The sequence below is a fragment of the Paroedura picta genome, chromosome 10 (genome assembly GCF_049243985.1).
Source record: "Paroedura picta isolate Pp20150507F chromosome 10, Ppicta_v3.0, whole genome shotgun sequence".
NCBI lineage: Eukaryota > Metazoa > Chordata > Lepidosauria > Squamata > Gekkonidae > Paroedura > Paroedura picta.
The window spans coordinates 52,736,537-52,759,108 of record NC_135378.1 but is presented as its reverse complement, the minus strand read 5'-3'; the positions used below and the strand labels follow the sequence as shown (position 1 = coordinate 52,759,108).

General features: G+C 49.5%; 1 long non-coding RNA gene across 14 annotated transcripts; it reads left to right on the top strand.

Moving 5' to 3' along the window:
- The first annotated feature begins 2,001 nt into the window (after nt 1-2,001).
- Nucleotides 2,002-21,639, top strand: LOC143819064 (uncharacterized). Of its 14 annotated transcripts, none has more exons than XR_013224759.1 (7): nt 2,015-2,372; nt 3,087-3,224; nt 6,484-6,600; nt 12,629-12,946; nt 17,775-17,842; nt 17,931-18,104; nt 19,696-21,639. It is a non-coding gene; the product is annotated as an uncharacterized LOC143819064 (long non-coding RNA). The 14 variants fall into 14 exon arrangements; XR_013224758.1 differs by having other exon boundaries at nt 2,016-2,372; nt 12,629-12,784; nt 12,867-12,946; nt 17,775-18,104; XR_013224761.1 differs by lacking the exon at nt 17,775-17,842 and having other exon boundaries at nt 2,020-2,372; nt 12,629-12,784; nt 12,867-12,946.
- The last annotated feature ends 933 nt before the right edge of the window (nt 21,640-22,572 follow it).

Below are 22,572 nucleotides of genomic sequence, written 5' to 3'. Positions count from 1 at the left end.
GGCTGAAAGGGAAGAATGGGTCGTTTCGAAGTCCACCCCTTACAGCTCTGTGCCTCTACCAGTCCCGATTATGAAAAGACTTCGGGTGGCTTAAAAACAACAACAACAACTCGAGGGCCTGATATTCACTGGATGTCTCTGGTCCATCAATCAAACCAGGCGGGATCGCTGTGTATCAATTGCCGAGACTCATTTGCCAGCTCTCGGGACGGAGGAGGGCGTCCCGGCCACTGGGTGGTTGTTAAGAGCTAGAGAAACGATCTAAGGAAGAAGCGCAGCATATTTAGGCAGGAGATTCTCCCCTCCTTTTCGAGTGCTACTTTCGGTTAAGTGTTCTGAAGTTTCGGTTCTGTTGGCATGTTGCTTCTGTAATGAGGTTCACTTTCCTCCATTTTCACATCAGACAGATCAGGCGCAGGGAGAGAGACGGGCGAGGAACGGCCACTAAGGCGAGCAAAACTTCGGTGCGGATTCGCCTGGGTCAGAACGTAACATTTATGTTAGAGTTTTCGAAATAAAGTACAGAGCGCTTCATAAATAACCATAGTAGATTTCTGGGAATTATTACCGAACAACACGTGTTTATTAAGATAAGCATCCAACAGAAAGAGCCGCTCAGCCCTGCCCTATTAACCCTTTCACGTACTGACAAAGGGGCCTTCTGTCCTCGCTATTGCGGATTCTCCAACGACCTGGTATCTATGGAAATCACGCAGCTATGGTGGATAGAGAACTGATGGATGTAACCCATAGTGAAAAAAAACAACAGCAAATGTGGTTGAGGAAGAGGCATGGCAACAACAACATACCTCTGCAGAATGAACATCAAAAGGATCCAGACAGACATTTTCGAGTCCCCGCCTAAGCCTGGCCTTGGAACCCGCGAGGAAGAGCAGAAGAGGCGCGGAACCGTGTCGGCTGCGGCGCTTCCTCTCGGCCCTCTTAAATGAGCCATTCACTTAAAGGCTATTATGGGCGAATTAATAAATTACACAGCGAATTATTAAATCCAGATAATTACAAGGAATAAGTAAGTAATCATTCGTTATCTCAGCTAATTACTGCGGGTCACAGTGAGCTGGAATGTGAAACCCTCCCCGGGAATTGAAATTAACTTTGCCACAGCGAGGCTGCGCTAGACGTCCCCAGTCTGTAGGCGCGTGGCAGCTCCCCTGTGAGCCAGGCATTCTCTTTCGCTTGCACAGAATGGAAACACAATTAAGTGGGGAGGAGATAATAAGAAGCTGCTTAGAAAGTCAAAATTGGGAGAGGGAGAAAGACGGAGAGAGAGGGAAAGAAAGAAAGAAAAAGACAGACATTTGCCCTTTAAACCGCTCTCTGGAGACCCAAACCTTTCTATCTATACTCACGAATTATGGCACAGCCAGGGAAGTTTCGGGAATCTGTTTGTTTCCTTTCATCAGATGTTTAGAAAGGGACGGGGTTGGGCATGAGCGCCCAGGCCCAGGGAAACGTGCTCTCCTTTCAGAATGCCAAAGCCAAAAGCTCCCAGAACTGGGAGCGTCCAAGGGACCCGCGTGCGCTTTGTTTTAGGGACAATCAAAGGCTTCATCTCTTAACTGCAGGGCCCTAATTAGGAAGCCCTGTCGCCTCTACTGTTGATCTTTCGCCAAATCTCGCCCAAAGCTAATGTCAGTGGGGTGGGCCCTCCCCCTCCCCCTCCCCCTCCCCCTCCCCCTTCTTCGACAGGACCGTTCTTTATTGTATTTACTTGGATCTCCGCAGAGGGCAAATCTATAGTGTACACTAGGTGACATTCTGTCTATATTTAAATATACAGCACATGGGGGGGGGGACGACTGATAATCACCTATTGGCAAAGCACAAGACGACTCTAAAGGGCTCTTTTTTAATCTGTTGTAATTAGGTGGACAGTCTTCCTCCCCTTTCCTTGCTCGAGCCTGGGATGATAATTAAAATTTAATGACGGCTGGGACGCGAGGGAGCCCTTGTCTGGGGAGCCCGGGAGAGAATATTTTAACTGTACATTTTCGCCAAATGTCTGCCTTCAAAGACGTGACTGCTTTTAATCTCGAATTAGCAAAACCAGCGCTCTGAAAGGCAACGTGAGATGGCCGCTCGGCCCTTCTGCCGCCCCGTCGCCGCCGCGCCGCCTTTCCTCGGCCGGCCCCGCTCGCCAATTACACGGGCCTAAATAATGCATGGCGCTGATAGGGGACGGGGTCCGGGGCCTCCGCAGGCTTTTTTCTAAACGGGCTGATGCAATATTAATCGCTTGTGGCGCTTATAAGGACGCGCGGGGCTTCCCGGGAACAAATCGATGGAGGAGGCTGCGGATGGCAAGAGCGAAGCGCGGCCCGCCTCTCCGGGGCTCCTTCCCGACGCTCGGGGTGAGTGAGGGCGCGGGCCTGGCTCCGGGGGGGGGGGGGGTTTCGCCGAGCCTTTCCTCGCTCCTTTGCTTCCTTGGCCGCACACGCCGCTGGGCGCAGGTAGGAGGAGGCCACGCACTCCCCGGCCTGTAGCCCGGGCGCCCATCCGCCGGCAGGGAGAGAGGGAGAGAGGGAGGGAGGGAGGAGGCAAGCGACGGCTCGCAAGGCTTCTGCTCTGGGCCTAAACAGTCATCGCAGCAAACTGCGCCGCCTGGGAGAGCCGCAGCCCCGTCGCGGGGGCAGCAGGAACCCCAATGAGAGCCCCCCCAGCCCCCCCAGCCCCCCCGCTTAACCAACCGGCCCCCGGCCCAGCGCTGGCTTCTCCCGCGCAAGCGGCCCTCCGCCAGGGACGCGGGGTCAAGCTCGCAGATCAGTCACCCAGACTTAAGGGCCCTTGGACGCCCCCTGGGCTTTCATAACCGCCTCGATTTCAGTTCTTCTCTGGCGCCACCATTTCCCACGGAAATGCTCCAGATAACCGAATAGATCCAGGCGAGGGGGGAGGGAAGGGACCGCCCTGCCTGAGACTTCTGGATTCTTGGGTCAGGAGTTCAGCTCAGCGGTAATCATGGGAGCCGCTTCCAGTTTAGAGGTTTAGAGACTCCTGCTGTGACTGTTGCTGTTCTGGAAAGGTGCGCTCGAGTTTTGTCCTCCCTCCTGCCTCTGAATTCGCAGGGTCCTGTCCCCTGAGATCTGCACGGCTCGATTTCTGCCGCGGTGTCCGGGAGTCCCGGGCGACAAGAAACGCCCAGCGCTGGAGAGGAGGCGGCCCCACAGGCGACGGCCGATCCGAGCAGAGCAAGAGAAGAGAAGGTAACCATTTCCGTTACCCTTGTAGTCCATGGACATCTAGAGGGCCGCAGTCTGACCACCCCTGCCAAACACAGACTATTGGTTCTTTCGCCTCCCCTTCCCACTTGGTGTGTTTCTGCCCCACGGAGTCTGACTCGACGTGTGTGTTCAACTTCTGCAAACTTAGGAAAAGGTTTTGAAACTCGCTCTAGGTTTAGTCAGGAGAGGAGCGGGCTTTTGGCGGTGAATGAGACAGCTAAGGCTATTCTCCCATTTATTGGGAAAGCCTTCGGGGAGGAGATTCCCTTTTTGTTTTTTTACTGCTTTGGGGAGGTCCTCTTGTTGCTGGAGCTTCAGATATAAGCTTATACCCGAAAGCGTTTACCTTGAATAAAACTTTGCTGGAAGACTTTGTTCTGCTGCTTCAGCCCTGACGCAGCCACCCACCCAAGTCAAGCTGCATGTCTGCCCCAGCATAATTCGGTGGGGGGGGGCTGTCTCAGTTGCGCCCCCTCTGCTCCCAGTTGTGAACAGCATAGGACTGCAGCAGAGTGAGCTACCCTGGATCTGCGGGGGGGGGGTTAGAATAGCCCTGGGAGGATTCACATCCTTCCCCCCCCCCAGAAGGACCTAATGCTTGCATCCTTCTACTCCCTCCACCTCATCATCCCAACAAGCCTGTGAGGTAGGAGTTCCTTCTGCCAAAAGTGACGTGAAACCACTCTCCGCAAACTACTTACCTCGGGGGTGGCTCTACAGATGTCACAGGGTCTACTCTAGAGGTAAACAGTTGGAGGGTACCATTTTGCATTTCAAGATCCCGCAGGTAAGGGTCCCCGGCCCTTTCTGACTCTGGCAGGGAGGGCAGTCCTCCCAAGGGCTCCTGGGGAAAAGCCCTGACATTTGCATTCCTTTCGGAACGCCCCCTCTTTTATTATCTCCCCTCCCTTTTTTGGGGGGGGGATAACTGGGTGAGACCTCTAATACTGGGGAGATGACGGAGCTGTAGTTTGCAGAAAACGCCAAGGGGAGAAGAGCCAACAGTTGGCCCCGGCTCTGAGCTCCATCGCCACTTGACGAGAGGAGAGGAGAGGAGAGGGGGGGGCGGCAGAGCCCGCTGCCGTCTAATTCCAGAAGCCAGGCTGTGCCAGTGCTTGGAAGGGCGCCACGCAGAAGTCATCTGAATACCTCGGTCAGCGGTGGGGGGGGGGGCGGCGGCAAGAAGGCCTAGTGGTCTTGCCTTGTCCGCTCGGCCAGGGGAGGCCAGCGGGGCGCCCGACTGCTCTTGATGGAAAACCACCAGAGGACCGCCATGCTGGGTAGGAGAAGGGGGAAGGAACAAACGTACATTCCCACCCACAGTCTCCTGCGAGGAAGGCCCCTTGCCGCCTGCCCCCCCTTTAGCGACTCTACAACAAGGCAACGGAGAGACCGAATTGGCAGGCCTTTCCGGTCCATCCGCCTTTTCAACTCCCCGCCTGTAGATCAGTAGCAAGCCCAGATGTAGCGGAGCCCCCTTTCTGTTTGGCATAGCGGGGTCTCCTGGTTCCAGCAATCCGGTTCGCTCTGTCAATTTGCCGCCGGTGAGGATCAAGCGGACGAGGGGCCAAGGCAGCGCAGGAAGGGGGGAGGCAGCGAGGGAGGCCGGGCAGACCTCATGGCCAGCGGGCGGTGGCCGTCCGTCTCGCCTCTGGCCTTGTTCTTGGTAGTGTTCCGGCCGTGCAGAAATGAAGGTTGTCACGCAAGCCCTGCTTGCCTGGAGTCCCCGGGGCCATCTGTCACCAGAGCCAAATAAACGCGAACCTTGTCCCGCCTGCTGTCTGGGACTGTTGCAGAAGGAGACGCCTCGGTGAATTAACAGGCCAATAGGGTTTCTCAGAAAGATGGACAAAGGTGGAGCCCTGTGGGGGCAAAGCCATAAGTGTGCAAGGGATCTATCTGGAAACGCACTCCGTTCTCCATTGCCGGCCCCTCAAAACCCGTGGGCGGAGGAAAAGAGCATGCTCGGACCCAATAAGCAGCACTTGAAAGCACATCTCAGGGGCCCTCAATTCCAATGCTGTGGCATTTCAGACTCGAGAAGGTTCCCTTCCACCTCCCCAAATCTCTTAGTGGCATCAAGGCCATTTGATCTTGGTTATGCTTTGACCCAGCAAGCCTATTTACATTCCATGTACGTACATCAAGCTAAGCATATGCATTGTTGTCTCTGAGATTTAAATGCACCTCTTTTGGCTCGCCTTGGTGTCCACTCATGGGGTGGGGGAAAGCAGAGCCCAAGATCCTTTGGCGGGGTCCCAGCAGTGGCCTATGGACAGGACAGAGAGGAAGAACCAGTTGCAGTTATTCTGTGACACTGACCTTCTTTCCTTGCGCCCTCTTGATATGGCTGCAGAACTGACAGCTGCTGAAGCTTCCTTAAAGAAGAAGAGTTGGTTCTTATGTGCACCTTTTCTCTCCCCGAAGGAGTCTCAAAGTGGCTTACAGTCTCCTTCCCTTTCCTCTCCCCACAACAGACACCCTGTGAGGTGGGTGAGGCTGAGAGAGCCCTGACATTGTCCAATGGGTGCAATGCGAAAGAGAGCCCTGCGACATTAGTTGTGTTCTCGCTACTTCTCAGAAAGGGAATTGGGGGTTCTGCACCCTTTAAGTTTAATCTGAAATTATGTCCCCATGGAACAGCTGGGTGGCAGAAAAACAACTCTGCATTCTGAAGGTTGTGGGTTCAGTCCCTGGCATCTAATTAAAAGGACCAGGTAAAAGTCTTTCACTTGAGATCCTAGAAAGCAGCTGCCAGTCAGAGTAGGCAATACGGATCCCGACAGACCAATGAGTACTCTATCTGAAGTCTGTTTTATTTCATTCACAGGGAGGGCAAGAGATATCCTGGACCGCAGCCTTAATGTATGGTTAACAATTCTGGTTTTCTCCATCCATTAGTATTCTAAATAGCCACACACATCCCTGACACCATCTCCCAAACTGTTTGTTCTACGGTAGGCCTCTGATGTTCTGCAGAGCAGGGGTAGTCAACCTGTGGTCCTCCAGATGTTCATGGACTACAATTCCCATAAGACCCTGCCAGCAAATGCTGGTAGGGGCTCATGGGAATTGTAGTCCATGAACATCTGGAGGACTACCCGTGCTCTAGTTCCCTCATGTGCAGAGGTGTCTTTCTCCAGCAGTCTCTGAACTGCTGCTTTGCCAACACCAAAGAGGTGTTCTCTTGGCATCTCACAGAACTGTACTACTGACTTCCTTGTGCTGTTTATTCCTGCAGGCACTGCAGCATTGATGCTCAAGACAAATGTCCTGTGAAAGGGAGAGATTGGCCAGGCAACGGAGCGCTGTTTCCTTCGGCCAGCCAGAGGACGCTCAAAAAGCTTCTAGAGACAGGGTAAGTTGGTGACTGACTACCATACCCCCATTCACATACACACCTCCCAGAAGCTCTCTTTATTCCAATTCAGAGGGGTGCTTTGTAGTATTATGTACTGCAGTTTTCAGGAAGAATAAGTGATCTTACTTATATTCTTATAAACGAGGTTAATGATGAATAACAATCTATAGCAAGCGTCTTGTGTAAATATAGGGTCTTACCTCTGTGCTACAAAAGAGTGTGGCCCTCAGGAAATCGGGGCCATGGGGCAAATTCTGAGAGAGTTTCACTTATGTCCCACTTCCCCTCAATCTGATAGTCCCTAGCTGAAACTTCTCCTTAAACTGGAATGGGCGATCTTCAGGACTCAGCACCAAAACGTACCTGACTCTGTGAAATAACAGTTACAGGGGGTGCCTTGGAGGAAGCAGAGTTCTTTTCACTCAGAACCAAAACCAGCCTCTAAATATCTCCAGCGAGGGAATGTCCTTGGCAGTGGGCTCCGGTTATGCCTTAGCCTCCCACAACGAGATCAAGGTGGGCAGCTGGGTTAGTCTGTCTGTGCTGGCAGAAAAGAGTTAGAGAGTAACAAAATGTGCAGCAGGGGAGGGACTTCTGCAAGTCCTGACTCCTTCAGATAGAGAAGAACAGAGCAGTGGCTCAGGAAAGCTCCTCCCCTGTCACACAGCTGGCTCGCTTTGAAGGTGCTCCTGGACTCTTGCTCCTAGGGATCTGTGACACATGGCTTTGTACCTGATGCAAATACACAGAGGGACAGGCTGGCAGGGACAGAGCTGCAAGCTCAATTCCCCTGGCGTGTTGGGGGGGGGGGGTTGGCTATTGATGTCTCAAGACTTCAGCAGACTCGTGAAGCCTGCTGTGGTCCCCTGCAGGGACAGTGCTGCCCCCGCTCCCAAGATCCCCTGGCAGGCGGGCAGGCGTCTCCTGGACTAAAACTGTGTTGCAGGTGGGGAGGTGAAGCCGCTTTCCCCCTTTCGTACCTTCTGAGCGCTTGGCTCCACTGGCGCTGGCGACAGGGAGGAAGCCTGGGATCTTGGGATACGTGTAGCCACGCCCATGGAACTCCGAGGAAATGACGTAAGCGCCAGGCGGGTCTAAGTCAAGTGGCTTCCTGCATAGCTAGCAGAGGGAGGACAGGTACTCCCGGAAGGGGGTAAGGGGGTGTGCCACGCAGGCGGAGGGGCTGCTGTCTGTGTGGAGATTCTCGGGGGAAGGATGTGTGAGGGAGGGGCAGCACTCCCATTCACCAAAATGGATTAAAACAAAATCTGATGTGTGAGCTTGAATAAAACTTTCTTGCTCCTAAAAGAACCATTGGACTTAAATTTAGTTCTGGTTCATCAGACCAACACCTTCCTAATTGGATTAAGGTCAGCAGAATTTCCTGGGTCTTCCTGCTTGTGGCTTTGTAGTGACCTTCCTGAAGCATCATCCAACCCAATTGTCACCAGCATGAATTGCACAGTTCATAGTCATTCTCACAGGCCAAAGAGTCATTTCACAGACCAGGCTTTTGCCCATCTGGTGGTAGATTTAATGGGCCCTGTTTCCCCATGCACCATTTGTATCTTGTTGCTTATATCTGTTTCCCCCCCCCCAAGCATTCTGCAGTGGCAGTCTGACAGGTGAGGGTCTCTCGACAGCCCTGGAAGGGTTCCCTGGATGGGTGGGTGTTAATTTTTAATATATCTGTTAAACATTTATCAGGTGAGATGACCGTATACGTACATGTCAACCCACCCACCCTTCCAAAATAGCCAATGATGTGCCTGAGGAGGAGAGGGGCCCCAAGTGGGCATGTACACAGCTATGCTTCCCAGCCATATTCTGGACAATTACGCCATTTCTAGGGTTTCTTGAAGCCTGAAGAATGTTTCAGGGCTTTCACAACTGTATAAAAGTTGAGAAAGGCTTCTCTGAGCAGACACAAAGGGGACTGGGGAGGAGATCTGGAAGAGCCTCTTCCACTCTAGTCACTGGCCAGGGATTTATTCAGTAGCATTGCAGAGCCACCAAGATATGATTCCAGGTCACTCCTCTACTGGGCGACTCCAGTCTAAGTGCATGGAAATGAATGGATTTAGACTGGAATAGCTCCATGCTGTTAATCTATATGACTGACAAATGTCCTGTCTCCTTTAACGATATACAAGCGTTGCAAACCAGCCCATTAAGTGTGTAATATTTCTGTTTTGCAGACCAAGCACAAGCAGGAAAACTGGAAGGGGAAGTCAGGTGGTAGGGTGTGGGGTACCTTTAGAGATTTATTTTCGGAACTCCTCCACCTTTTAAAATGCTTATTTTTATTTTCAGTCACATGCTGTTAGAACCTAAGATAAAACTTCCTGCGTTTTTCAGAAAAAGTGACTTTTCAAATATACTTTTAAATCACCCCAAGATGGATGTTACTGAGATAACGGAGGACAAAACCTGGTCCTCATCCTAGCAGGGAGCAAAGAGAGGCAGCATGGACACACAGCTGTCTTGCCACTTTCATGCATGCAGGCAGGGGGACCCAAAGGGAGAAGACTGGACAGCAAAAGCAGTTTATCCAGGGGCCCCATGGGGCCGTATGGTTAGGGGGCCTTCGCACTGTGATCCTTAGGGGGTCTTCAGACTTACACAGTTTGTGGGCCATCACTCATTGAGCCTGTGTGCGGAACACAAGCAGCATCAGTGGGGAGGTCCCCTTGGCTATCTGGGCATTGCATTTGCATGTCCCGCCAAGGTTCCAGAAACAAAGAGCATGAAGGTTGCCCTGCTGTTACCTGCGCAGCATAAGTCACAGCACCCATCATGCTCTGCTAGGACCCTGCGAATCCTTAAACTGGCTCCGGTGCTCCAGGCCCTGCAAACCCCTAAACTGAGCCTGCCAGTCTTAACTCTCCTAGAAACCTCGGGTGGGAAAGCTACCCTGGCTCTAGTGAGCACAGGCAGCATAATGCGGAGTCGGCTTGTGCTCCTCTTTCTGAGGCAGACAGTCGTGTGTGGCCTGCCTGTGTTAAGGTCAGCATGGCTTCTGCCAGGGTGAAGAGGACCAGGAGTCTCTCCATGCCATTCTGGCTCTTCCGCTGCAGGCAGGAGGGGCTGTCCTGGGACATGGACACAGACAAGGCCTTATGCAGCTTCAGGTGCGGTTTGTGCCCAGGGAGGCCTACCTGCAAGGTGTAGCGGGGAAGATGGCGTGGGCGAGCGCTTCGGCCTCCAGAGGGCGCCCCAGCAGCCCCCCAGCCTCAGGGACTGGCCAGGAGTCCAGGCCTCTTGGGCTGGGAGGGAGGCGGCCACAAGGCTTCCCCGGCCTGGGCAGGTCCCCCCCCCCCGCCCATCTGTCGCCCTCAGCCGGCCCCCCTCCCCGCCCGGGGCTGGGGCCGCTCGCGAGGTGTCGCCGCCGCTCGGCGGGATATTTACGGCCCCACCCCCGGCGTGACTTTTAGCTGGAAATGCCAGGAGTTGCCTGCCCGGTTCGGCTGCGGCTCCATTAATCATCCCCACCCGGGTCGCCAACAGGCAGGGCTCGCCTCGTTGCTCAGTTTATACAGAACAGGATCATTTACATAAAGTCCTTAAGGCAAATAACTGTTGGGGCTCTAATTTATATCTGATCGAAAATTAGCCGTCATTATGCGCTCCATTAGCAGCGTCTTTAATGTGCTTCTAAGCACCATTTGTCAAGCGGCTTGTTAATATCCTTCAAGTCTTTAAAGTTGAGAGCTCATTAAAGAGGGCGCTCTGTTATTGATGTAATTTAGATGAGTTTGGGAGAGCAAGTGCGCCAGGCCTGCCACGGCCGGCCGGCGAGAAGAATGAGGGGCGGCCCGCGCAGGGGCGGAGCGGGAGACGGAGCTGCCCGCCTAGGCACGGCCCCCCCCTGGCCGGGCCACTTCTCCGCGCTGGACTACCGCGGCTCCAAGGGCGCACCCCGGGCCGAGAAGAGATGCTGGTCTCCTAGTGGGCCACGTGGCGTGGCCCCCTCCCCGCATTCACGGGACGGAGCTAGCAAGGGCCAGCCCAGCCCAGCCACGGCGGGCAAAAGAGGGATGCGGGGCCCCGGGTTTGACCGCCATGTCGTTGGCGTTAATGCCGCGAGGACCGCGGTCACCTCCCTTCGGGGCCGTATGGCGCCAGCAGGCCAGAGACTCCCCCCTCCCTGCGCGGTGGAGAGAGCCCAGCGCCCAGCAAGGCCAGTCTCCCCGAGGGCAGTTGCCGCGGAAGGGAGCGCCCGCGTCCCGGAGGCTCTGCTGGGCCGTGGCTGGGGGGATGCACCGTGATGTCCCCAGCATGTCGGGGTGGGGGTGGGGGAAGCGACCCTGCGCAGCTGCACCTAATTGGACAGAGGTACAGTAAACCCGCTTAATTATGTACATATTATTACATTATCTATCACCCACTCCATCAGAAGCGCATCAAGGGCGATAAATTACCCCTGTTATTTATCTAAAAATCCATATATTCTGTCATCTTTTTTTCCTGGAGGAGATTAAGCTCGTGAAAGATAATAAAGGGAAGCCCATTAGCCGGGGCATTAAACGGGCGCTGAGTGCAACAAGCCTTTCACCGGCGCAGACAAATAACAGAAATCTGCATACAGCCTCCGGGCCCCCTCCGCCGCCCCTCCCGTCGGGCAGGCGGGCAGGCCCACATCCAGCCGCTCCAGTCCGGGCGGGGGGGGGGGGCAGGAGAACCTTCCGTTCGCTGGGCAGGAAGCCCGCCCTTGGAGCCTTTGGAGGCCGGCAGAGCGCGGCGTGATTCCCCCACAGCCAGCTGCGTGACCTTGGCCCAGTCACAGTTCTTCCAGAGCTCCCAGGAGAGGAGGGGGAGGCGACTGTAAGCCGCTTCGGGGCTCCTTCGGGTAGGAATAAGCGGGTTACCGAGAGCCCAGCTCTTCTTCGGGTGCCACGCAGGACCGCTCTGGCGCCATCCAAACCCAAGGGCGAGAGGGGGCCTTGGGGGCGAGTACAGCGCCCCCCCGGCTTTTCAGAGGTGCGGCGGCAGCTGCGCCCTGCTCTGCGTCCGTGGGGCGGCAGGGAAGCCGCGGCACGTCCAACGGTGCCCCCACCCCGACGTTCGCCATGGCTCTGCTTTCGGCGCCGCGCCCTCAAAGGGGAGGGAGCCCCGTCGGAGGCCGGCCGGCCAGCCACGCTTTCCCGCCCGGGGAGGCCCTCTTTGCAGGCGGGGCGGGTCGCAGAGGCCAGCCCCTCCCTCCAGGGGAGGCGCCCCCTCCCTCCTCCTCGCGGGGGGGGGGCTGCGAGTGGCTCTGGCGGGCAAGGCCGGGCGGGCAAGGCGGGGCGGGCAGGGGGGCGGCTCTTCCTCCTCCTCCTCCGGGCGAAGTCCTAACGAGAGTGATTAGAATGCTAAAGACAGGGCTAAATAAGCGGAACGAGGCGGCGCTGACAGGCGGGCCGCAGGGAGCCCGCGGGGGAGGCAGGCGGCCGGGTGGCGGCCCAAGCCCGAGGCGAGCAAGCTGGGCCCGGGCGGCTGGGGGGGGGGCGGGAGCCGCGGAGCCGCCGCCCGGAGGAAAGGCTCGGCTGGTGCGCGGCCCTCCCCGGCGCCTCCCGTCTCCAGCGGCACGAGGGCCCGGCGCTCCCCCCCCCCCCCGAGGCGTGGCCCGGCCGCTTCTCCTGGCACCTCCCCGGCAGAGGGCGGGGGCCGCGTGAATCCCTGCCGCCGTTTGCGGACTGCAGAAAGCAATCGATGCTCTGCTGTTCTGGAGGAAAAAAGAAAGAGCCGCACAACAGAGCGCATCCATTAGTGCTCTTTGCCCTGCCTCTGACCTGCAACGATTCAGCTGAAAAACTGCTAGAATTTCCCTCTGTGTCGTGGCCCCCAGGGGGGGGGGGAGAAGAGAGCCAGAACAGGAATAGCCATGACAGTGCACAAGAAAAGAAAAGTGGCTTGAAAGAATAAGCATATCCCAAGTCCTTGCTCTGGATTAGTCGTTTTGAAGATAGTGGTGACCTCGTGTGTCATCACCAGAGAATATAAATTAATATCACATCATCCCTAACCTGTGCTCTTTCTTCTGAAGCACCTGACATCTGTCCATTGCCAAGCGATTGACCACAGCAGCACCCCTGTATGGGAAACCGGATTTTCTCAAGGCACTGTCAGAAAGTCCACTTCTGAATGCCAGTGCTGGAAGGAGCTGAACATGGCTCACAAGTACTACAGTGCCCCATTGCAGGTTATTGTAACCCCCTCCCCTCGAGCCATTTGCCATTGGTACATAGAATCCTTGTTAACTGCTGGTTTTACTCACATTTCAGCGGTGTGGATGAAGAGTTCTGGCTAACATGGGCCTTCTTACCAGTCTTCAGTGGGTAAAGGAATTTTATTTTAAATCCCGGTAAGGATATGTAATGTTGTGGCTCTTGGTGTAACGAGATTAATAAAATATGGAAGAAAGTAAAAGTCGGATCTACACTGATCTTGATGGATCCTCCACTTTTAAAATGTGAACTCCAACAAATCCAATATGAATAGGCTGAAGCATACAAAACATGGATCCAACACTTTGTCCTGCTTTGGCAGCACAGAAATATGGATCTGAAGTGTGGATCCTCATGAATCCTCTTGATTTTTGCACTAGATCGTATATCTTGTCCATTGCCAGCTCACACCCACAGAAATCATGGATCCGGGTCTTTGTAATGACACCATGGAGGAAAAACATAATTCTGAATTATGGGTCCTAATGGATCCTCAGGGTGTTTGCATTGGGTCACCCCACACTAACCATGAAATCACAGGGCTGTGGCCACACCTTTCACCACAAAAACCATGAATCCCTGCCTCCATGGCAAGCCCACAAAGCAAAAACACGGTTCTGAGGCATGGATCGTGAAGTATCCTCAGAGTTTTTGCATGGGGTCACCCCAAACTCAAAATCAGATCACAGGTCATGAAGGATTTTCAAGATTCTTGTGTTGGATCAACCCAAACTCATGCATCAAATCCATGGGCACAGCCTCTCCCACAAAAAATACAAATTCACAGCTTTGTGGCAACACTATAGGCCAAAAACATGAATCACAAGCATGGATCCGCAGGGTTTTGTATTGGCTCACCCCACATCATCATAAAACCATGGCATGCCCATAAGCCAGATTGCATGACAAAAATCATATGTCCACCACTTTGCAGAACCACCACAGCACAAAAACCTTGTTCCAAAATGTGGATCCTCATGAATCGTCAGGGTTTTTGCATTATGCTGCTACAATCTCACCAGGAAATCATTTGCCATGTCCATAATCACAGACTCCTCCCAAAATATCACAGATCCATGTTCTTGGCTACAGCCTCATATCTTTCTTGGTTACCCCATATTCATTATGTACTCACATATATTGTCAATGGCTAGAGCCTGCAATATAAAAATACACTGAACACTTTGTTTCACTGCCAAAGGGTAAAAACATTCTTGCAAAGCACAGAGCTTTGTGAATCCTTAGGGTTTTTTAAATATTTGGTCACCTTGAACTCACCATTCTCACCATGTCCATGACTACCAAATCAACCACAAAAGTCACAGAGCACTGCCAAGGTACAAACACTGTATTAAATACTTCATCATGCATTATTATTGTTAAATTGGCTCTACCCAAATACATTGTAAGATCTGTCCATGGAATAACCCACAAAAAGGTATCTGAAATGGTTCTACATTAGCATGAATACACTGTTGAAATGAGAAATTACAGTCACATCCACAGCTTCCACTTTCTGATGCCACCAAGCTGCAAAAATACTCAAGGCAGAGATTGTCATGGTCTTAGCTGTGAATGTAGAATATCAAACCCACTAGATGGATACCACCAATAATAATGAATTATCTGTCTTGTGTTGATTCAGCCACAAATGGTTTTGGAGAAAAGTTGAGTTTTAGTGGTTTTTTAAAAAAAATTATGTAGATTTAACTGATGTTTTTGGCCAACAGATTTTGTCACTGCCAGCGTCTAAATTAACATGAGCACTGAGGTACCCTTTCTTGGAGCCCACCAAATATTTTTAGAAAGTGGCAGGATAAATGTGGTCCCTTTTTATTGGAGTCATTTCATAAAGATAATTCTAGAGGAGTGCTAAAGGCAAGTGGCCCATGTAGTCCAGAATTTTGGTTCACACACTGGCCATCAAGTATCCTGGATGGCCAGTGAGCACAGCATAGAAAGTTCAGCCTTTCTCTGGGGCTGCCTCCTGACCCATGGTATTCAGAGGTTTGTTGGCTCTCTGTATGAAACGTCCCTTGATTTGGCTAGCATCCACTGATAGACCTTTCCCCCATGAGTCTGCGTGAACCCTTTTAAAAGTCTTCTTTGGATGTGGCCATCACTAAATCCTCAGGTAGTGAATTCCATAGGTTAATCACTCATGGAGAAAAGAGGTACTTACTTCTTCTGGGTGCCCCTGAGCTCAGTATCATGGGAGGAGGAGGAAAAGTCCCGTCTCCACTCCGTGTGTTGTTTTGAAACCTATCATGTCCACATCCTCCCCCTTAGTCACTTTTTAATAGACTCTTCATCCTTTTCTCCAAGGAAAACTTTTCTTACACCTTAATCATTTTGGTTGCCCACTTCCAGATATAAGGTATATCTGGTAAGGTAAACCTTTGTCACCTTCATTGATCACCAGGGTTGTTTGGGCTGATCTGGCTGGCACAGAATGTGTCCACTTTCTCAATCCCTCTGCATCCCTCCCTTAGCTGCACAATCCATGAAAGAAAACAACCATCCCAGGCAGAAAGCGAATAGCGTCCTCTGCACTTTCCCCAGCTGTGCCATATTCTTTTAGAGATTGGGCACCCAGAACTCTATGCAGTATCCCAAGTGGGACCACACTAGATAACTCTACAGCGGCATCACAATACTGGCCTTTTTATATTCAGTTCCCTTCCTTGTAATCTCCAGCATGGAATTTGCTCTGTTCCCACCCGCTTCTCACTGAGCTGATATTGTCACCAAGCTAATGATGGTGGTATTCACCATCCTGAGTAATTCGTCATCATTTGCCACTATGCTGCTCACCACTAATCCCAGGCCATATATGAATGATTGAAATAACAGTGGTTCTGATCCTTGTGGCACCCCACTGCTCACTTTATTCAACTGAGAGAGATGTCCATTCCTTCCAGCTCCCTGGTTTCTGTCTCTTGTGCAGTTTGTGATCTGTCAGTGGGCCCGTTCTTACATCCCAGGCCTGGGGAGGTTCCTACGCAAAAGCCACCTTGGAAGTCCATGGGTGTAATATCAGCCAGTTCACCCTCATGCACATGCTCGTCAGCCTTCTCAAGGAGCTCCAAAAGGTTTGCAGGGAGGCAATGGAATGCAGAGGGTATGTCAGAGTTTCAGCCCAGGGGCACCTTGAACACTGAAAAACTTTTATTCCTGGTATAAGCTTTTCTGAAAAAGTCCGGAGGATCTAAAATCATCCGTGCTTTGGAAAAATGATTTTCCATAGCGGCAGCTCTGCAAAGTGTTGGATCCATGATGTTTGTTGCGCAATCTGTAGCTATCCTAATTGATGATTTGTGATTAGACAGTGAATATGGGTGACCAAATGCAAAAATTGTGAGGGTCCATGAGGACCTGTGCTTCAGAGTTACATTTTTTTTGCCATGGCATTACCATAAAGCAGTGGATTCCTGATTTCTGTGGTGCCCTCAGTAGTTATTGGTCAAAATATGTGATTGGACAATAAATACAGGGTGACCAAATGTAAATGTCCTCAGTATCCATGATTTGTTAAACATTTTGCACTGTGGGGGCACCACAGAGTGGCAGATCCACAATTGTTCGGGTGCCATCTGGGGCTATGGACATTATATACAGTTCGATAAAAATTTTTACATGACTCACTGCGAAAACCCTGAGGATCCATCAGGATCCATGTTTCAAAATCATAGGCAGTTTTGCACATTGAAAAAAATAGCATTACACCAGCAAAATGGTCATTCCTCACCTTCTGGCTCTCTTGTTTTCGTCTGCTGCCCGCTTGCACTTGTTAACACTACGATTGACTGCTTGAAATGGTGGAAGAGCAACTCGCTTTACATGTGACTTTTTGCCTTTCAATCAAGCCAGGCAGCCAATCCCCTTTCTTCATGTTTTAAAGCAGTGGTCCCCAACCTTTTTATCACCGGGGACCACTCAACATTGGGGAACACTCACTGGGCACCACCGGGCACCGCCTTTTACTGAGGCCCGGTGGGGGGGGGTAGTTTGCTCCTCAACTCTCAACCACTGCCCTAGCGCTCTCTGGTCGCTATGGTAATGTTTAAACATCCCTTCAAAATAAGATACAGACACGCCACAACAATGAAGTATGTTGTAAAGGGCTGGGGGGGGTGAAGTAAAGGGCCGGGGGAGAAGGCGTCCTTCGGGGCCCACCTCCAATTAGTCGGACCACATGTGGTCTGCAGCCCACAGGTTGGGGATCGCTATTTTAAAGGGCCCACGATGGCAGCTAATTAGTTTTAAAAATAAAACTTCTATGTTTCAGAGAGGCGTGCTTTGTGTTTTAACTGGGGGAAAAATTTTTTTGCTTATGAGTAGGCTGTTGGGTTTCTATAACATTACTTAGTTTTAATATTATTGGAGGGAAGTGGTAGAGTGCATGTTTTGCATGAAAAGGTTCTTCCCTTCTTCAGTTGACAGGATCTCGAGTAGCAGAAAACACTTCTGCCTAAGATCTAGGACAGGTACTGCCAGTTGAAGCAGAAAGATCACAGAGGCAATTTATTCTGATTTGGCATGTCGTGTGGCTGTTTTTAAAAGCTTTTTTTGTTTCATATTTGAGTTAACCTTTGGTTTGCAAAAAGTAAACTTACTGATATTATCAGAAAGATTGCAACAGCCCCAGTGTGTTCTTCATCTCTCTCTTTTAAAAAGAATATATGTGCTCTTTGGATTGGTGCTCCCACTTGGAATTCTTACTTAACGCCCTTGCTGCAGGGGTTTGGAGAGACTTCTACATGACCCGTGTCTACCTTCTGGCTTGCCTGCTGCATTGCTGCTGCCTTTCTGTGCAACCCGAGCCTTCATGGGGGGGGGGGTGGTTCTCCCATCCATGACTGAACCTGCTTCGCTCCCAAGCTCTGACAACAGAAAATCCCCCCCAGAAGCTCTGTTATGACTCTGTCACTACACAGAAGTGTTACCATTGCTTTTACATTTCAGAAGCAGAGAGAGCAAAGCAGTGAATTGCTCCTGTGTGGAAGCAACTTGCACTCCAATGGGTTATTCTGGTAGGATTCATTTGTATTTGTGCCTTGAGGGTTCTGAGTCTAGTTTCACTGTTAATGCTAAGTTTTTTGTTGTTAATTCTACACATAGGCTATTTCTCTGATGAGAAAGACCAGGGATCCCCAATGTGATACCTCTGGACTTCATGGTGCCCCCAACACCTTTCTGGTGCCCACCAAGTGCTTTTAGGAGGTCATATTTTCCAGAAGTTGCTTTGGCGACAGCTGTCACAACAGGACATGGATCTTCATTGTGTGCCTGAAGGTGAATGTGAGAAAATATTTTGAAATCACATGTCAATTTTCTGCCTGAGATGTTGAAGAATTCCTATTAGAGTTATGCATAGGCTCACTCCCTGGCTGGCTCTACATTCTGGGCCAGCCATTTTGTCGTTGTGCCCATTGCCCAGTGTCAAGCTTCCAAAAGTGCCCACAGGCTCAAATAGGTTGGGACCCTTGAGAATGACTATCACAAATGAACCTCGGTGGCCTTTTATGTGGCCATTAGTCAGAGCTAACCTATTTCAGTGCACAGCTGCTTCAAAGCACTCCAAATGGGGACAACCCTTACTCAGCACTTAGATGACTCGGTGGTCTCAGAGCAAGGAACCAAATAATGGCGCCAGATGGACAATTGATATTGATGTTGCCACGCTCCCAGGAACCTTTGAAACCACACGTGATGATTGATGAGGGCTTAATCTGTGTGGGTTTTTTTCCCTCCCATGCAGATGACAGAATAGTGGTCATGTCAGCCTTCACAACCTGATTTATTCATAATGGTTATCTACCATGGGATACTAAACCTTGCACATTTAGTAGAATTTGAATAGATATTAGGTAACATAAGCAGAGTACAGTTTCCCCCCCCCCAATAATATCATGAATATACTTTATTAATTTTCAGTGCTCATTGACTACTTACAACTGCATTAAAAATTATAATGCTATTTCAGGCTTCATTATAATCCATGTAAAATGTCTAAAACAGGGGTAGTCAAACCGCGGCCCTCCAGATGTCCATGGACTACAATTCCCATGAGCCTCTGCCAGCATTTGCTTTCAGGGGCTCATGGGAATTGTAGTCCGTGGACATCTGGAGGGCTGCAGTTTTGACTCCCCCTGGTCTAAAACATGATGAATGCAGATCAGGACTCTGGGCTGGATTCAAGGATTTCCTGTGGGAAGCCCTTCTCCGTCAGAGGAAGCCCCTCTAAGAGAGACAGCACAAGGCAGGATTCTTAACAGCAGATTTTATTCTTCTATCCTTACAGGCCCTGCTTACTTCCTCCTTTCTTTCATTCCTCTACTTTTTCTTTCTTTATGGAGGACTCCAGTCTGCTCTGTAAAATATAGGGTTTTCCTAAAGGGACAAACTTCTAAACTCCAACAGAGAAACAAACCACAACTATTAAAACACAACAGGGAATTCTTCAATTCAACCCGCTGTAATCACATTCTAAACTACAGTTTTATAGTCCAGTTTTATGTTTTAAAGCTTTTATTTTCAAGTTTTGGATGATGGGAACAACCAGAAGAAAATCTAAGCTTTCTCTTGTTAAATGGCTTACAAATACTATATGATTTTTTTTCTAAGAAGGCTAACATTAAATACAACTCTGGCCTATTACGACCATTTTGTGGCATGTGGATGAACAATTCAAGGTCTGCGCCGAGTATGTCGGGAAGGGCACAACAGAGAACCTATTACGTTGCAAGATTAAAGCTGAAAAGGCTAGTTAGGTTACATGGAAATCATCAATGGGACCTAGCCACCCTCTTCTATACATTACAGAATATTGCATATTGATATATAATATACAGAGTTACCATAATTGAATACTTTTATTTTTCAGAAAGAAAACAGAAGAGAAAAAGACATTAATAGCACATGTGTTAAAGTTTTTTTTTAAATCCTGAAACTATTACGATCTACTTGAGCAATGGAGAGTGCTCAGGCAAAGATATATGTTTCTCTAGGGATTGCTCATACCACTTTCCTGTAAAGTGTCTTTGGCTCAAAGCAGGTTTTGGTACAGCTGTTCTAATTCTGTCTACTGAAATGCAGCTTGCTGTTATGTGATGATCTTTTTGATGAAATGGAATCTGGGATGAAGACAGTGCAAAACACAAGCAGGCAGGTTTTACACAAAACAGTTTATCTCTATTTGTAACAAAAACTGCCATTGTTTCCAGAATTGTTTTGTATCTACAAAAAGATAATTTGAATAAACAGAAATGTTTGATTTTATATTAAACATTGTAAGTTTCCTTCATTATGCCAATGGGACTTGTATAAGAGAGGATTTACTCAGATTTAATAAATGTTAAATACGAAAAATCAAATAAAGGTCTGATTCAGGTAGGTAATAGTGTTGGTCTCAAGCAACAGAACAGAATTTGAGTCCAGTGGCTCCTTTAAGACTAGCAAAGTTTAATCCTGCATATAAGTTTTTGTGTGCATGTACACTTCTTCATATACCTTTTTCATGACCTTGAAAGCATATATCCAAAATTAAACTTTGTTGGTCTTAAAAGTGGATTCAAAATTTGTTTTAATAAAAGTCTGTGAGGCTCTCACCTGCTTTAGGAAAAGTAGGTCATCTCAGAACATAATTTTAAAAATTAAAATAATTTCACATGATTGAATGCTCCCCTACAGCAGAAATCTCTGCTTGTGGTTTAGCCAATTGGGGAAAATTCCAGTTTAGGCTTTTCTCTAACTTGGGGCATTCAAATAGTATGCCTTCTGCAGTTTATACTTACTGCATTTTATATAAAAGTTATGCATACCAAACATCATTTTCATTTAGTTCTATTGGTTGGTCAGTCTCCCAACAGCCCTTAGAAAGGCCTATCAGAATGGTGTAATCCATGTCTCTAATCAGGTTCAAGGACACAGATATAGTGCCTGATCCTGGCTAAGCCTTTATTTAGTGACCAGATCCCCTCCTCACTTTGAAGTTGACAGGTATCATAAACATTCCCTAACATCCCAAATTTAATTTGCAGTGTACTGTCTAGTAGCGGAAAATGTTTTAGATGTCAAGGTATATGGGAAATTCCTGCACAGAAAATATGGAAGCCAGCCAGATGCCAGGTCTCTAGGCCTCTCCTAGAGTCTTTAGTGAGATGGTAGAGGCTAATGGACTCCTTTACCCACCCAAAAGAGGCACCCATATCTTTGAGACTACAGGGCAAGGTGCTGCTAATCTCATAAACTTTTAATTACTCCTTTACCTTCTCACCCAGGAAGCTCAGTTAGGCATGACTAACTTTAGCAATCTCCTGTTCTGAAATTTAGGAGTCATCAAGACTTATTAACTTATCTGATTCTACCTTGGTAGAGTAAAAATGGTTATTGTTTGGTTCCTGGGAACACATAAATTCATTCTGGCTATGGTCCCCACTCTGGACAAACCTCTCACATGCTTCCTAGATTCTTTGTCAAACACAATTTTAGCAACACATTGTTTTATGGGCTAAATTGTTTCATAGCAACTAAAGCCAGAGATTACATTTTCCCAATAAATTAGCACTCCCAGCACCATTCTCTGTGTGTTCTCTGGGATTCTCCACATGCACCCACTGTTGTTGGCCTGCCTTCGTCTTCTGTATGTATTCTGGGACTCTCCACACAACCCTCCCCACCTCTGTGTGGGCCTGCTTCCTCTTCTTGTGAAATGCTGGTTATTCTGCTGCTGTCCCCTTGGACCTCTCCACATTGTGACAAGTAAATATTGCCTCTTTCCCTCAAAATGCTATCCCTTTTCACATCTTGGTTTCTTTAGGCTTCTTAAGTGTGTGTTTTATGTGCTTTTGTGTGCTTGTACTTTACATTCTTAATAAAAAGAACTTTCCAGTTTACTTTAGACTGGTTTATTTGGTGTTTCTGAATGGAATATCCCGGTATACATCGAGATCCCATCGTTATTTGCTTCCTGCCAAGCTAATTTCCTCAACCAAATTCAAACTCATCTAATTTGGGTAACTTTTTTTGTTCTGTTTCTTGTGTATATGTGCTTTAAAAATGTTTTTCCTAGTGCACTTTTTCATGAGATTTGTGTGGGTTCTCTTTAAATAACCAGGTCAATTTTAAACAAAACATCCATCAGGAGGAATAAGATGTGCTTAGATAGGGGACGCCTACCATGGCTTGCCTATAAAAAGAGAGACAGTTCCACACTCAGACAAGATTAGTGGGAGCTTGGGGGCACTGAGCTGCCAAAGGTTGCTCAACTGGAAAGGTGCAGTGAAGAGCAAAAGTCCAGTAGCATCTTTAAAACTAACACAATTTGTGGCCCTGCATGGGCTTTCAGATAAGGTGTAGCCAGTATAGCTTATGGAATGCTGAGGGTATTTCTGCACATCAATAAAAATAGTGTTACACCAGCTGAATGGAATAGCGCTAAATCATATTGCGCCTCCCGAACCCTCCTCACTTTTTTGATATCTCGCTTTTGTCTGCCACCTTTTCGCACTTCTCACCCTCATCTGTTGCTGAAAATGGCGGAAGAGAGCAAGGCGCTTTTTATGTGACTCTCTTCCATTTGTCAATCCAGGCAGCCAATCCCCTTTCTCCATGTTTTAATGGTCCCGCAATGCCCACTAATTTTTTTAAAATTCATATTTCTCCGTTGAAACACCTGTGCATAGAATCATAGATGCATAGTGCTTTTTGAATGCCACCCCTTATGGAGTCACAAGTTCTTCTGATATTTTTAAACATTAAT